Source organism: Capra hircus, chromosome 3 (genome assembly GCF_001704415.2).
Source record: "Capra hircus breed San Clemente chromosome 3, ASM170441v1, whole genome shotgun sequence".
Classification (NCBI taxonomy): domain Eukaryota; kingdom Metazoa; phylum Chordata; class Mammalia; order Artiodactyla; family Bovidae; genus Capra; species Capra hircus.
The window spans coordinates 15,283,665-15,298,507 of record NC_030810.1 but is presented as its reverse complement, the minus strand read 5'-3'; the positions used below and the strand labels follow the sequence as shown (position 1 = coordinate 15,298,507).

At 53.4% G+C, this 14,843-nt stretch overlaps 1 protein-coding gene across 3 annotated transcripts in view; it reads left to right on the top strand.

The window, feature by feature from the left end:
- The window catches only part of RIMS3 (regulating synaptic membrane exocytosis 3), a 44,917-nt gene continuing 33,298 nt past the window's right edge, over positions 3,225 to 14,843 (top strand). For all 3 annotated transcript variants that reach the window (XM_018042436.1, XM_018042421.1, XM_018042432.1), the window contains exon 1: positions 3,225 to 3,487. The gene's annotated coding sequence lies outside the window, so the exon portion shown is untranslated. The remainder of the gene's footprint in view (positions 3,488 to 14,843) is intronic.

The window sequence follows — 14,843 nt, the reverse complement described above, 5'->3', positions numbered from 1 at the left end:
AAGAGAGTGGACAATTCACTTCTTTCAAATTCTATTTCCTCATCGGTCAAATGGAGATGATAATACAGTGGACCCACCTAGAAGAGTTGTTTTAAGGGTCAAAGGAAATAGTCTATGTTAAGTGTTTAGCACAAGGCCTGGAACATTATTAGCTTCCTCAAAAATTTAACTCTTATTTACATTAAGAAAAAGTCTTCCTGCCTTAACTCCGGGAAATGGCAAAAGCGGAATCGAAGGTTGCAGTTCCTGCTATGGCCACACGAGGGAAGTGGTGAGCAGCCTTGGCACAGACTGGCTCCGCTGTGCTAAGGCACCTGCTGTGGACCCAGATGGCCAGGCTGGGATTTCCGGGGCTTCCCGGCCCCTGAACAGGTGGACCCTGGCCAGGGTGCCGTGGGAGGAGCCTTCTCGATGTACTCTGCCTTGACTGTCACTGCCACATCCGTCCCTTCTGCTCACGCCCTTTGCGGCTTGGGGGAGGGGCTGGCAGGGCAGAGGGGCAAGAGAAGAGGGCAGCTGGAATGCAGCCCTTCCCGGTTGTATCTCAAGTCTTTCAAACTTGAATGTGATCACACTTCTCTATAGAAGTTTTTATAGTTTTATAATTTTTACAGTCAAATTTATCAGTGTTTTCCCTTTGGTGTACAGGTTTCATCATGCTTAGAAAAATCTTTCCCATTCCATCCCCCCAGATTGTGAAAACATTCACTTATTTTTCTTCTGGTATATTACAGTATTTTTATTTAAATATGGGCTCCACCTGGAATTTATACCCGTGTAGGGTAAGAACACAGCTGTCTCTTATTTTCCCAAATAACTTGCTTGATGGTCCACCTATTTGTTAAAAGGCCTATACTGAATTTCCCCTCATTTACCTGAAGTGCTACCTTCATCCTACACCGAATTCCCCTGTGTGGTTGTCCATTTCTGCTCTCCATTTTGTTTCACTGATTCCTCTAGGTCCGCTTCAATATCACACTGCTTTGAATACACTGGTTTTAGAACATGGTTTTTGTTTTATTTCTTTTTGGCTCTGCTGGGTCTTTGCGGCTGCTCGTGCTTTCCTCTAGTCGTGGTGAGCAGCAGCTGCTCTCCAGGTGCGGTGCGAAGGCCTCTCATTGTGGGGGCTCCTCTGGTATTGGAGCACGGGCTCCAGGGTGAGCGAGCTTCAGAAGCTGCGGCACATGGGCTCAGCAGTTGTGGCTTCCAGGCTGTAGAGCACAGGCTTAACAGTTGTTGTGCGTGGGCCCAGTTGATCCACAGCATGTGGGGTCTTCCCGGACCAAGGACTGAACCCGTGTCTCCTGCATAGGAAGGTAGATTCTTTACCACTGAGCCACCAGGGAAGCGCCTTGAATATGTTTTAGTATCAGGTAAGGTGCAGGAATTCCCTGAAGGTCCAGTGGTTAGGACTGGGCACTTTCACTGCTAAGCATGGCTTCAATCTCCAGTCCAGGAAGTAAGATCCCACAAGCTGCGCTATTCGGAGGGTGGGAGGGAAATCAGGTGAGGCAAATCCCTTTCCATTCCTTTTTTCTAGCTTTATTTTTTTGTCCCTGCCTGTTTAGTCTCCTATGTGCACTTGAGGATCAACCTCTATCCCTCCCTCTACCCCCTGCCCAATCCTTCTGGAAGCCATTATGGAGCTTTGGAGTCCCTGAAATTATGTAAGGAGTGTATATCTGCACATTTCTCCGGAGGGAGGGTCCAAGTTTTCATCAGATGTGCAGAGGGACCTCAATTCCCAAGGGAGTCCCTGGTTCACACGGCTTTGTGATGGGGCACATGGGAGGAGCACAGAGCAGGCTGGATTCCTCCCATCTCTTCCACATCTTCACAGACTCTGCTCTCCCTGTCCTTCACCTCCACCATCCCCAGGAGGGTTGTTTTTATTAAATAATCCCAGTCATTTTCCTTCCCTCCTCCCCCTCACCTTTCCATTCCCCAGTCACATTGTAATCCATGCCCTCAGCAGGGAGACTACTTGCTTTGCCTGCCTTCAGGGAACAGTTAGGAAGGCAAATAGTAATAATACTGGCGCCTCTCTAAGTCAGTGAATTTAGAACACTGGAGCCCAAAAGTGAAATTGACCAGCTGAGCAATGTTAGGCACAAGAAGATGGGACAGGCACAACTCTAGGAGAGACTGTATACAGCGATCTTGTGTCCCAGTGCTGGGGCAGCCCACTTGAAAGCTCCAGTTAGGCAGAGGGCAAAGTCCTAAGGCAGGGTTTTTCAGCTTTGGCATTAGTGACATTTGGGGGTGTCCTGTGTGTTGGTAGATGTCTTTCAGCAACCTTCATTTCTTCTCACTAGAAGTGAAGTGAAGTCGCTCAGTCGTGTCCGACTCTTTGCGACCCGTGGACTGTAGCCCACCAAGCTCCTCCATCCATGGGATTCTCCAGGCAAGAATACTGGAGTGGGTTGCCATTTCCTTCTCCAGGGGATCTTCCCGACCCAGGGATCGAACCCAGGTCTCCCACATTGCAGGCAGATGCTTTAACCTTTGCGCTACCAGGGAAGCCCTCTCACTAGATGCCAGTAGCAATCTCAGATGTGAAAACCAAAGATGTCTCCAGACACTCTGGAATTGGGGAAGCAGAATTACCCTAAGTTGAAAACCACTGCTCTAGAAGAGGAGAGCGGAGGGTCTCAGGGCAGGACACTACTCTCTTAGCCTCTGTCTGAAAGGGACATCGTAAAGTCTTTTTCTTCATGGCAGGCACTTGGGCAAGCCTTCTCTCCATTCTGGGCTTCAGGTTTTGCATCTGTAAACTGGATTTGAAGTTTGTAGATCATTTCCCCCTTCTCTCACCATCTGACCATCCTGGATCTGGTCCACGGTGTGACAGGGGTATCATGGTGCCAGTGAGGTCCTGGGAGATCCCCAGAGAGAAGGAAGATGAGAAAGAACAGAAAGACGTAGAGGTGGGGGCGGGGGAGACAAGCATTAGCAGGAGCGTTCTGGAGAAAAGTAGAGGCTTGGAGTGTCCTCTGGCCCCGTCCCTTCGAGGCCTTGCTAGCGTAGGTCGCCCCCAACCAGGCAAACTGAGACTCTCCAGATTCCCTTAGGCCCCGCCCACCACCACAGGCCCTGCCCCACCGGTCCCGCCCCTCCCAATGGCCCCACCCGTCCGCCCGAGGCCCCGCCCCCATCAGGCCCCGCCTCCCTCTTTGCCTCCCGCCCGCCGGGGCTTGGGCTTTGCACCCGGCGGCGGCTGAGAACCTTGGCGGCTGCAGAGCCGGCAGCGCAGGCGGGCGGAGCGGAGGTGCCCGGCCCGGTGGCGGGCGATGCCCCCGTGAGCCTCTCTCGCCGCCCCTCCCCGCCCCGCGCCCCTGCCCCTCGGAGTCCGCCGCGCGCCTGGGACCGGGCCGCGCCTACCGCCGGGTCCGCGGGGCGGGGTCCCGGGGCAGCACCTGCCCCGCCTTGCGGAGTCGCCTGGGCCAGCCGAGACCCCTCCCTGTCTGGACCCCGGCCCCACCTCCGGGTAAGTCGACAGGCCTTGCTTGCCTAGGAATGGATGTGGGGAGGGGATGGCGGAGGTCCGGGGGACCACGGGGCGGGGGAAGGGTCTCTGATGGTGAGGTGCCACGTAGGGACCTAAGTGTTCAGGGTCTAGGGAGGGGGTTTCGGGGAGGATGACAGTGTGTGTGATGACTCGGGTGGGGGGCTAAGGTTTGAGAAAGGAACATTAGGTGTTTGGAGAAGCCCGGAAAATGGAGTAGAGGGCCCCAGAGTCTTGAGTTCTTTGCTGATGCTCAGAGCACCTGGGCCCCTGCTCCTCAACAGCATTGCCTCCCATGGCATTTTTGGAAAGTGCTTAAAATCTATCCTGGAAAGGGAGCTGGCAGGCAGCCTGCCTTTCTTTTTGCTGCCTGTGCCTGGTTGAGAAGCTGGCCACTCTTTCCTCCAATGAGATATCATGGTGGTGCCCAGAGGACCCCCCCACCCCCACCCCATATAAAGGAAAGGGGTAATGCCCACTCCAGCCCTAGGGTGGGGAGAAGGGACTCCTGGGAAGACAGGAAAGACAGTTGGTTACTCCATGGTGGGGAATCCAGGGTTCAAGGAGGCTTGGCAAGACCCTTGGTGCACAAACTGGGCATCCTCTCCTTCAAGAGGAGGGTGTTTTCACCTCCTGGCCCCAGGATGCCTGGACTGATGCCCATATCACCTTCTTTGGATGACCCATCCTGAGAAGGAGGTTTCTTCCCAGTACCCTGGGCCTGGAAACCCAGGGAAGGCCCATAGCCCCCGTGGTCCTGGTTGGGGAGAGCAGTGCCATACCAAGGCCAGAGGAAAGGGGTGCTGGCTGCCCTGCCACCTGGGGTTCTCTGGATGTAGCCCTCTGTGTCTGGGGAGCCTGAATGGAGATCACTGTCCAATTCCAGCCCCAGGGGTGGGGTCTGGATGGAGAGAGGAGGGCTGCCACCTTTGGTCCAGTCTTCTGCTCATGATGACTTAAGTCTGGGGTCCTTGAATTTGGGGCCTGAAGTGGTGGGGCAAGGGCCTTTCTGGGCCAGGCCTGGTCACCAAGGGGTTAACTAACCAGCCCCACCATTGCTGCCAGCCACCAATTAGTCTGTCATCAGGCAGCTGCCAACTATCCCTGGGGACATGTGGGCAGCCTAATGGGGCATTCTCTTGTGGAGGTGAGGCGGGGGGAAGTGGTCTGTGAAACCTGTGCGCAGCCCAAGTTCTGTGCACTTCGGAGGCTGTTTAGGGCCCACAGACCCCTTCCGCGCCCGCTGTCCCGATGCCTGGCTTAGAGACCTCCAGCCCTGGGGTTCCATACCTAGCCGACCCTCTGCAGGGAACGAAGCCCAGAGTCAGGCAAACTTGGCTTCCAACCCAGGCTCTGCCACTTTCTGGCTATGCGCTAATGAGGAAATCACTTCTCTCTGAGCCTCCTTCAGTAAAACATACCCACCTTCTAGATCTGCTGGGAGGAGAAAATGAAATGGTGGATTTGAGCCGCTTAGCACAGAGGCTGGCACTCAGGGGAGCTCAGTAGGTAACTGCTGAACTCCTGAACAAGCCCAGGGCCAAGGACCCGACGGGACAGACAGACAGGAGCCCAGGGCTGAGGACTCAGCAGGGACCAAGATCCCATCCCTTGGGGCGTGAGGTCTCAGTGGGCCAGGCACTGTCTCTGCCTGAACTCTCCTCTTTCCCTCCCTCCTTGCCCACAGACACTTCTGGTTCTCTGTACATAATTGGATTTTACTGTGCGGAGCCCAGGGCTGAGCTGCTCCTTTCTGGGCGTGCCCTGTCCCTAACCAGCTGCTAAGCTCTGTGGGGTCTGTCAGGGGTCTGGGTGATGCCTGCAGCTGCAACAGCAGCTGGCCCTTTAAGGAGGGAAGAAAACAATTATCTGGCCTGGGCATTGCATCAGCTGGAGGCTGGAGGGTCCCTGGGGAGGAGGGGGCAGGCTGGTGGTTGATTTCATTAGTGCCATGTGAGAACTCTCACCCGCGTCTATCCCACTCCCAGGCTGCAGCCTTGTCTGCCCTGGGCAGCAGCCGAAACCCAGCCCCACTGACTCCTCCACCCCACCCCGGGAGCACCACCTTGGAGGACTTTGTATACACCCAAGACATGCAGGGGGAGGTAGGGAAGTGTCTCCCACACTGGCCTTTTTGCTGACTTGGGGTGCAAGAATGCTTCCTTGCTGACAGTTAGGGGTGTCTCCCCTTCTATGTTTGGCTGACCTGGGGCGTGATTCTCCCCCACTGGCATCTTGTTAACTCAGGGGAGGGCTGCCTTCTGCACGGGCTTCTCACTGACAGTGGGGCTGTCTCCTGCCCTGGTGCTTTGCTGACCTGACAAAGGAGCTATGCTGCCCGGGCTGTGTGTGAACTGAGGCCACGAGTTAGAAACAGTTGCTCTCTGGTTGGAGGTGAGCTGCCTGGGAACTGTGAGTCACAGAGGCAGAGAGGACTCCAGGTTCTTGGGCACCAGAGAGACCTGGGTTCAGGACCCACATCCTCCACTTCAGCCTCTGTTACACTTCAGGACTCAGATGTCTCTGGAAAACAGGAATCATTTACACCCATACTGCCCCACCCCATCTGGAAGATGTTTGGTGGGTTCAATGTAACTGGATGAACAGCCCGTAGCCCAGGACTGACGGATGGAGGGTGCAGGCTATGTGATGATTCTCTTGCCTTTGTAAATTTGGGCTCCTCACACCTTGAGTTCAGGATGCCTGGACAAGAAAAGGAGGGTTGGGGAGGCATTGGGAGAAGGGGAGAAAGAGCACAGGGCCCGTCTGCATCTGTCGCAGGATACCTGATGCGCTCAGCTCTGTGCATCGGGCAGCTCCTGCCTCCATGGGGTGGGCATTCTAGTCGGGAGATGGCCCAGAACGGGTAATAACACATGTGACATGTGTTGGAAAAGAAGAGATGCAGGGAGGCTAGCATGACAAGGAATCGAGGAGGCAGAGGAGGAGGGAACTGGGTGTGCTAGGGCCTTGATGTTGTGGAAACAGGCCTGGCATGGTGGGGAGGGCAGCAGAGGGGAGGAGAGGGAGCGAGGGGACAGGAGTCAGCACAGTCAAGCCAGACATCCTGGTCTGTCTAGCAGGACACTAAAGACTTGGGAATTATCCTGAAGCCGATGGCAGCCTCTAAAAATTCTGAAGCAGAAAGGGCAAGGGCTGATTTCCAGAGCATGCGGGCTGGGGTCTGTGGCCCTCAGGCAGAGCCTTCTTGGGGGTGACCTTCTGCCCTCTCATTCTCCTTCCCTGCGCAGCAGCCTGGGTGCCCAGGGGGCAGGTTGTTTATGTGACTCATTCCGGGGGGGAAGGAGGCCAGTCCCAGTCCCTTCAGCTCCCTCTCTCTGGGCCTTGTTGACGAAGTTTATCTCTTGGGCCCATGTTCTCCCAACCTCCCTGGGGAACCAGAGCGTTAAGAGGCAGGGCTTTGGCACCAGGCAGGCGTATATTCACATCCCAGCTCTGCAGTTCATGGGGGTGGGGAACCTCTGGCAAGGCACACCTGTCTCTGGTCTTCAGTATCCTCGGTTATGTTGATGTTATGTGTCCATAGGAAGGATAAAATGAAATTCCAGATGGAAATCACAAAACCCTATTGCAATGTCAGTTGGCATTTTAACTCTCTTGCGTTGAGGCTGACCCTGAATCCAGGCCGGGCCATGGGCTGGCAGGGGGTGGGGGCTGGGCTGGATTCACCAGTCTGTGGTTGCACAGAGCAACCTGTGCTTGGAAGGACCCCATACTTCATTTAATGTTTGGCTGTCACCATCTTGCAATTCTTAGTGATTTTGAACAAGGGGTCTTGCTTTTTCATTTAGCACTGGGCCCTGCGTATTATATGGCCCCACAAACTAGGTTGGAATAGGAAGAGGCAGGGAGCAACACAGACTGCAGATAGTCCCCAAATGAAGGAGGTGTGAGGCGGAGGGCATGACTAACTGTCCCAAGGTGGGTGGGATGTTAATAATAGGAACATTTATTTAGTGCTTACTGTGTGCTAGGTTCTCTGCTAAGCACTTGACATCTTCATCTTCAAACAGCCCTATGAAATAGGTGCTGCGATTCATGGGGTCTCAAAGAGTCGGACACAACTGAGCGACTGAACTGAACTGATAGATGGTGAGAGTGAGAGTCAGCTTCTTGGCCAAAGTCACACAGCCAGCAAGTGACAGAACTGGGGTTCCAACCCCAGGTTGTCAGATGGGAAAGCACATGCCTGGACCAGGGAAGTCTTCACCAGGATGAGCCGGGTCTCCAGGGTAACTTGGAGTTTGCCGAGAAGGAAGGAGGTGTGTGGGGAAGGGAAGTGCCTGTGCCTAGAAGTGATACTTGGCTAGGAGAGATGGAGCTGAAGCCAGATGCCTCCCAGGGTTGAGAGGTGGCCTTTGGATTTCACGGTTCTGATTTTCCAAGCTCAGAGCTTCCGGTCCCTCTGCTCCCAGGCCCTGCTGTGACCACGATTCCTCATAGCTGTCCTGTACCGCCCACTCTCCCCTCACTCCCGGGTAATCTCCTTGACTTGACTTTAATCTCTTCTGGGCTCAAGACCTGTCTGACTACTTCATGGACCACATTTAGATGTCTCACCATCAGTCTCAGGTGGAAACTCGGGCCCCAGCTCCGCCCGCTGGCACCTGCTCTGCCTCGTGTCCCCAGCTCGTCTCTGCCACCACCAGCCACCCACTTGCTCAAGCTGGAAAGCTGGAAGTCCTCCTGGACACCTCCCTCTCCTTCACCCCCACATTCCACAGCCAGTCCTTAGCAAGTGCTGTTGGTTCTCCTGACTCCCTCCCCATTCCGTCATCTTTCTCTCTGTTCACTGCCCTGCTCCAGCCCAACCCCAGCTCTCAACCTGGACCACAGTGACGGCCTCCTATACTGGTCTCCTGATGTTTGTTCTTGCCCGGCTTCATTTCATGTTTCACCCTATAGTCAGAGTGATCTTCTAAAGATAAATGTTTGATTGTGTCATTTCCCTGCTTAAGACCCTTCCAAGATTTCTTGGAATAAAAGCCAGACTGACGTAGTCTGCAAGGCCCTGTGGGATCCGGTCCTTGCCTACCTTTTTGGATCGTCTGTGCCGTTCGCCCTCTCTCTCGGCTGTTGTCCCCTCATTCTGGAATGCCCTCCCCCTCCTTATCTATCTCCTTCAGATACCAGCTCGAACATCGTTTCTGCCGAGAAGCCTAAACCAGAAACTAAACATCAGCCCCCTCCATAGGACCCTGTACTTCTTCACAAGACTCATCACACCTGACCTGCTTTTTCTCGTCCCTCTTTCTCGATAGACTATGAACTCTGTAGGATCAGGAATCTGGTTTTGCCGGTCCTTGCGCATAGTAGGTAAACAGTGAGTTGTTCTATGAATGAAAGGACTAGATGAATCGTTGCTGCAGCATCCTAACTGGCCTCTCTGCCTCCAGGCTTGCCTTCTCCAGGCCTTTCTCTGTCCAACCCCAAAGCGATCTTCCCAAAACAGAGAACTGACCCTGTCACCCCCTGCTACTTAAAATACTTCAATAGCTCCCCATTGAGGGCAGGAAGTGCCTCGGCTTTTTAGCATGGAATTCAAAGCCCTTTATGATCTGTACCCCCTCCAGCCTCATCTCCCCTCTTATCCCCTCCCCACACTTTGAACTCCTGGTCCTCTAACACATCCGGCTGCTTTGTGCCTCTGTGCCTCTGCCCGTGTAGTTCCCCCTGCCCAGAACGCCTCCCCACCTCTGCTTTGTCTCCCTGGAGAACATCCTTCATTCTTCAAAATCAAGCTTAGCTGCCCCTTTTGCTGTGAAGCCTCCCAGGAACCCTCCTGGCCCTTCCTGAGCCAAGTCCCCCACCCCCACCCCCACCCTCAGTCATATCTGCACAGAGTCTACATCATTTCTTCCTTGTCTCCTGTGAAACTGAGCTCTTCCGGTGCAGGCATAGTGATTGCTCATCTTTGTGCCTCCGGATTCCAGCTTCTCCCCTGTCCTTAATTAGGTCTTTGCTTATATACAGAAACCCACTCAAACCAGCCTCAGTAATAAAGAAGGGTTTCTTATGAGGACACAAGGGGTTCCTGGGAACTGAGGAGTAGGGAAATCATTAGCTTCTAGAAGGTGAGACCTGTTGGCCAAGAGAAATTGAAGCAACTGATTTCTCTGCCCTGTTGACTGCCTTCACCTTTCTCTCTCCACCTACTGGGTCTTCTCTGCTTTTCCAGACATGGGGGCCACCTATCGTTCCTGTATTTCATCCCTCAGTTCCAGCTACATTCAGAGATAGAACCCAGGGCTTGCAGATCCAAGTCCAGACTCCCAGGAGAGGATCTGATTGGCTCTGGGGAGGTCAGGTGCCCACCTTGGTCCAATCAACTGCAGCCTGCAGGGAAGGATCACAAAGTCAGGCACACAGACATGGCTCTTGTTTGTCAGTTATCTGGGCAAGTACTTCAAGAGACATCTGCTATAATCCTTACAGTGCCAGGTAGGCCTGGCCCCAGCCTTCTATCTGGTAGCACCTGGAGAAAACAGACCTAGCATTTTGACTGTAAGGGGAGTCTTTTCCTGGGGCAGCAGCAGTACCCAGGGCAGGAACTGAAGAACCCGTCAAATGTCATTCAGAGGCCTGAACAGAGAGTTAGGGAGGTGAGACCCTGATTTTCTCACCTCTCTTTAGAGTAGAGAGAGAGGCTAGAGAAGAGCATGAGCAGTCAGGACAGTTCTCTCTGCCAGAATCGTATTCATCTCCTAGAACTCAACTCATTTCCTCCCCTCAGTGAAGCACCATGCACGCCTTCATTTCTCCCCATCAGGCATTCTTTACCTGTGTTATTTCTAGTCTCCTGCTGCTGCTGCTAAGTCGCTTCAATCGTGTCCGACTCTGTGCGACGCCATAGACGGCAGCCCACCAGGCTCCCCTGTCCCTGGGATTCTCCAGGCAAGAACACTGGAGTGGGTTGCCATTTCCTTCTCCAGCGTACGAAAGTGAAAAGTGAAAGTGAAGTCGCTCAGTCGTGACCGACTCTTAGCGACCCCATGGACTGTGGCCTACCAGGCTCCTCTGTCCATGGCATTTTCCAGGCAAGAGTACTGGAGTGGGGTGCCATCTAGTCTTCTACTTCCCTAGTAATAAGCAGTTTTTTGAGCACTTACTCTGTACCAGACTCTATACACATGCATTATTATTATTTAAATTTTTAAAAATTACTTTGGCTGTGCTGGGGCTTTTCTCTAGTTGCAGTACGGGCTTCTCGTTGCAGTGACTTCTCTTATTGTAGACGACGGGCTGTAGGATGCAGGGGCTTCAGTAGCTGGGGCGTGTGGCTCAGTAGTTGAGGTTCCTGGGCTCTAGAGCACAGATGTATAGTGACACATGGGCTTAGTTGCTCTTGGGCATGTGGGATCAAACTCCCTAGTGTCTCCTGCCTTGAGATTCTTTACCACTGAGCCACCAAGGAAGCCCCCACATGTATTATTTCATTTAACCCTCACACCCTACAAGATAGGTACTATAATTCACATTTTATTTTTTTAAGTACTTATTTATTTATCTGATCCAGCTCTTTGTTGTGGCATGCAGGATGTTCTGTCTTTGTTGCCTCATTTGGGATCTTTGGTTGCAGCCCATGGGATCTAGTTCCCTGACCAGAATCAAACCCAGACCCCCTGAAACTGGGAGCACAGAGTCTTAGCCATGGACCACCAGGAAAGTCTCTGGTATCCCCATTTTAAAGACAAGGAAACTGAGGTTCAGAGAAGTGGCATTTACAGGCTAGGGACAGACAGCAGTGTGTGACTCCCAGGGAACAGTTCTTAACCTTAGCTCCTTACTCACTTGCCCCTTTGCCTTTCAGGATCATTTGGGCCTTACAGGCAGACACCAGGTTACAGTGCCTGCTCCCTACTGCCCAGCGTGGGGCCAGCCCAGAGCAAGGGCTCTCAACTGTGGGGAGGAAGGATGGAGGCAGGGTAGAAAAAGCATCTGCCTAGGAGTTGAGGGGCTCCTCCGTGTGGACCTACCCCATGTAGCTGTGTGGCTCTGGGAGCCTTTTAACCTTTCAGAACCTCATTTTCTCATTCAGAAATGGGCATGGTCATCCCTGCCGTGAGGCTTGTATTAGATAGTAGGTGTAAGAACAATTCGTAAATAGAAGAGAACCTAGCAATTTTTAAGGCTTGTTATTACCAGAATGGAATGTGGCAACAGGGCGCCAGCTGGCCTCTGTGCCATCCAAGCTCCTGCAGGAGGCAGGCAGGCCTAGAGCTTCCTTCCCAACATGGGCCTGCTACCATCAGAGAGAACTGAGTTGACTTTCAGTGGCTCATGGACGTGTTACTGCCCGCCCTTGGCTCGCATACTGAGAAAATTGGTTCCCTTTCAACCCTATCAAGTCCACGGTTGTCCCATAGAGAAAGTGCCTTGGTGATGTGTCTTTAACAACTTTCCAACACTTGCTGCCCTCCCCTTTAAACAGAGATATTGGGGATTCCCTGGCAGTCCAGAGGTTAGGACTTGGCACTTTCCCTGCAGGGTTCGATCCCTGGCTGGGGAACCAAGATCCCGCAAACTATGTGGCATAGTAAAAAACAAACAAAAAAACCCTGCAGGTGCTTTGACTGGCAGCTCTGTGTAGCTAAATTTTAATAATATATCTTTGTTTTCACTGTACTTATCTCACTGTCATTTTCTATTTATTAAAGTTGGTATTGGCTTTCCGTATAGAGTAGTCATGCAAAATTTCTATTTAAAATAAATGCATTTGCGTTAATAGTGTCAATTTCAAGAAAATAAATAATGAGCCATACAGGGGTATGGAGATTTGGCATAAATCATTGAGGGACACACAGTGTTATGTAGACAGTGCAAGCCTGGGAAGTTGTCCAGAGACATCAAGTATGTGGACCTGGATAATCTTTAAGCTCCCTTCCATCTGCCTGGAGCATTTGGGAGTGTCTTATGCTATGCCAGCCTACTCCCTTCTCCTCACACCGTGCCCTGGCATGGAGTGCTTTCAGAGAATCCTTCCATGATTGTCGTGTAGATAGAAGAACGTGGGCCACTGTCCTCCACCTTGCTTGAGAGGGGGACTCTTGGAGTTGGGGTGTCTGGATGGGTGTCCCTCGCCTCTGAGCAGGACTTGGGAAACTCCTAGGGGAAGCAGGAGCAGCAGACTCCACAGTCCGCCCAATCGCCATGCATAAGACAGGCCTCAAGTCCTCCCAGAGGGCTGGAGTCCCAGACAGCGCTGAGGCCGCAGGTGAGGGTCAGGCTGTCCGCAAAGCTTAGGGCCCAGCCACAGCAAAGCCAGGAGGCTTTGGGGTCTCAAAGGCCCTGTTCTGCTTGCTGTCCCCTTTCCCACCTCTTTGTGCCACTGAACTCCTGCCCCTGGGGATTGGACAGTGACCTAAGGATACAGAGGATGTATCCTTAGGGCTCCAGACCAGGGCCAGGTGGGCAGGAGGGAAGTCCTGCCTGCCCCTCCCTATTCCCATGCTCTCAGTGGGAGGGCAGGCCTGGGCTCCAGGAGGGTGGGGGGCCTGGGTAGTGTGGGGCATGTGCTTGTGCATCCACGGCAAATGTCTAAGGGTCTCTGAAGGCATATATTGTGTGTGTGTGTGTTTAAGAGAGAGTTTGTAATACATGTGTGCATGGTGACTGGACCTCTGAGTGATAGTCTGAGGGTCTATGTGGGGAGGCTCTGTGCGTTGTGTGAGTGTGCGTGTGAATGGCAGGGTGTCTTCTGTGTGATGTGCTTGTGGGTCTGTGGTGAATGTGTCTGTGTGTAATGTGTGTCTGTGAGGCATCTGGTGTGTGTATGTGTGTGTGCTGTGTGTCTAGGTTGCTTGCGTGCTGGGTGTGGTGTGAGCCTGTTTTGTGTATGTCTTAATCTTTTAGAGTGCGTGTCTGGCTGTGTGGTGTGTCTGAGTGGCTGTGTGCAAGCATGTGGCATGCACTTGGGGCTTTGTGCCTCAGAGAGGGTGCGGGGCCGGGGTTGAGGGGCGGGGAGGCGGAGGGCTTTGAGGGCGGTGTCTGTCTGGGCCAGGGCCGCGAGGATTGCTGGCTTCCCTGGGAGGGTCCCTGGGGCAGGAGGCGGGCGCAGGCGGCGCCTTCCGGCTCAGAGCGGGCCTGGTAACCGGAGCCCCTTACTCCATGAATTATTGATCCGACCTAGCCGTGGCCCTGACCAAATAGGGCCAGGCGAGCAGGGTGCGCGCGGTGGGGGTGGGGGCTGGGGGTGGGAGTGGTGGCGCTGTCCGTGGTGCTGCCGCCTCCCTGGCGGGGGCGTCAGCTCTCAGGCTAAAGTGGGGCTGGGAGGCGGAGAGAGTTCTCTATCCACCCATATCCTTAGCGGGGCTTCTGCTTCTAAGGCTGAGCTAGTCTGTCCCTATCACCTGTCAGTTCCACCACCCCTTCTAGGAAGGGAGGACAGGGACCAAATGAATATTTGGGGAGATCCACTATCCCCCAGGGCTAAGGTTTGCCTGGGACAGTCTTAACTTACTGTGGTGTGATTGTTAGTAGTGTCTCTGCTCACTCTTAGAAAGAGTCCTAATTGGACGATAGATTGTGCTGCCCAGCAATAGACTTTGTCCCAAAGACCTCTTCCCCCAGTTGTCTGCTCTGCCCCTGGGCATTCTGTAGTCGGTGGATGTGCAGGTGCTGTGGGTTGGGAATACTATCTTTCTTGTGCATGAGTTGAGCCAGAATAAGGGCTTGGGAGCCCCAGGCCCCTTGGCAACCTGCTGCAACCCAGACCATCCCCAGGGATTCCAGCTCCCTTCTCCACTAGTCCAAATTCTGCTTTCCATTCAAGCTCTGCTCTTGTTCTGGGCGTCCTTTGCCCTCCTGCATCCTGAGCTATGCAGGCCTCTCCTTGGTCTCCATGGCAGGGTGTGGTCTGGTCTTCAGATTGGTCGTCCTTGTACTCGTGACCTTTTCTCTGAGTTCTCCTACCCTGACTTGCTGACTTTCCCTCCTTTGGTGGATTTCGTTTTCCTCCTCCCCCTAACTGTGGGCATTACCTCTCACTCTTTCTTCACCCTCCTCCGGGCATTCTCCTTCCTTTCTACACCCCACTTTTCCCTCTGGGGTACACACCCAAATCCTGCCCACTCACTCTGCTCTCCTGAACTCCAGGGAATCTGCTTACCTGCCCAACAGCTCCCTGGGGGAACTGCAAAATTATCTCAGACTCATCATATCCAAAATGGACAGTCATGTTTCTTTTAAGCCAGCTTTTCCCTCCAGGACCACGTGCTCTGCTGGTGGCACCTGTCAGCCCCCACCCTTCCTGTATGTAAATCATGTTGGAGTCTGTTTTTTCCCCTTCCCCCAGCTTTGTCCCATCACCAACTTCAGG